General features: G+C 50.6%; 1 pseudogene; it reads right to left on the reverse strand.

Moving 5' to 3' along the window:
• Positions 1-493: 493 nt before the first annotated feature.
• On the reverse strand, positions 494-1,250 carry LOC102859717 (annotated as a pseudogene).
• Between the last annotated feature and the right edge of the window lie 582 nt (positions 1,251-1,832).

The following is a 1,832-nucleotide window of genomic DNA, read 5'->3' on the forward strand; positions in this document are numbered from 1 at the left end:
GGCTGGAATTTTGATAAATAAGACCGCTGTTGTCTGCAACATTTCCTCACCCTATCTAAGGCCCAGAATCCTGGAGTGTAGCCAAAAAGGCAGAGTGGGGTGGGGGCTTGGAGAGCCAAGCTGGATCACAGACTTCAGCCTGAAATGTACAGGGAGGGCCAAGGCTGAGCTCTAGTCCCAGTCCTCAGGCTCTGATCTTTCAGAACAAGCTGAATCCTGGAGAACACGGGGCAGGCATGTTGATCCCACAGCCAAGATGCTCTGGCTTGAGATAGAGCGGTAGAATGGGGTGGGGCTGGGGACATTTCCCAAAGGTTTTATAAACAACTAAAACCGTTAAAACTTCCTTCGGAGGAGAAGTGGGTCCCAGCCTGTCTCTCCAAAAGATCATTCTTCCCAGTGCCCAGCACACATAGCCGAGGAGAGCCAAAAGAGATGAGGGAGGAGACTTCAGCCCCCTTTTAGACAAGATGGGGTCCAGAGAAGGAGCTCCTTAGCACCTTGCAATGTTGAGGCCTCCCTGCAGCCTCACTGACCACATGGGCCCCTTCAAGTTGAATGGTCCACTTGCTAAAGCTTCTGTACTCTTGAGGGTTGAACCCTGAAAGGGAGGGAAAGAAAGAGGATGGGAGAAGGTTTGAAATCCAGGCAGGAGTCTCAACTGGGACCCCAGAATTTCCACAGCCAGAACTATCAGCACATTCAGGATGGGGCCATTGCCCAAGTTCAGGGCTGCCACCCAGCCGCCCCTCTGAGCAATCCACCCGGCAATTTAGTGATGTAGCATGAAGTCAGCCACTAAGCGGGACACCTGGCCCAGGAAGCTGGTCAGACATGCAGAGCCAGGCAACAGCCAAGCCCAAGAGAGCCACCACAAGGCCCCAGTTGATGCTGCTCTCAAACAGGCTTGAGGCAATCTTGATGAACAATTGGTAAGCATTCTGTGGCTGCAAGTGCTGCAATGTGTTCTGGAACGCTGTGTTGTAGTGCTGATTGATATTGTCCCCAGTGATGGTGAGCTGCCTGCCCACCTGCTCCATGACACTGCTAAGCGCACGGGGAAAGGAGACCATTTCTGTGTCAGTTGGGGTGGCCGCCCCTTCAGCCTCCTACTCCTGCTGCTGGTGGTAATAGATGTAGCTTCGGAAAACTTCCACTGTGTCCTGGGCTACCTGTTCCTCTGATGCGGAAGATGGAGTTAGGTCTTTGCAGCCCTTCCTGGGAGGGCCAGGACCTTGTCCAGATGCCATATTTCAAGTCCTAGTAGAGAAGAGTGTCAGCCTGTGTGGATCCCAGCCTAGACTGAAGATGGCCTAGGTATTAATTCTTATGTGGTGGGAAACATTTGTTTCCAAATGGTGCATTCGAGACTATATAAATAAAAAGGAACATATGCAAAGTGCTAGGACATTTATCCAGTCTCTTAGAGTGGATAATTAAAACAGAGCTCATGCGTGAATTAAATATAGAAAGATAGGTCGTATCTTTCCATTGTTGTTATGTGCCGTCGAGTCGCAGTGACTCATAGTGACCCTATGTACAACATCGCTGAACTCTGCTTGTCCTATGCCAATTGCACCATCTCTGAAAACACCCATCCCAATTACTCCAGTCACTGAATCAATCCACCTCATAGGGGGCCTTCCACTTCTGTGCTGTCCCTCCACCCTCCCAAGCATGATATCCCTCTCTAAGGACCTGTCCCTCCTTGCAACATGTCCAAAGTATGTTAGACGGAGCCTTAGAATCCTTGCCTCCAAGGAGCAGCCTGGTTTGACCCTTTCCAGGATGAATCTGTTTGTTTTCCTAGCAGTCCGTGGTACCCTCAATAC

Source organism: Elephantulus edwardii, unplaced genomic scaffold (assembly GCF_000299155.1).
Source record: "Elephantulus edwardii isolate Elephantulus edwardi_28Jun2011 unplaced genomic scaffold, EleEdw1.0 scaffold00093, whole genome shotgun sequence".
Lineage (NCBI taxonomy): Eukaryota > Metazoa > Chordata > Mammalia > Macroscelidea > Macroscelididae > Elephantulus > Elephantulus edwardii.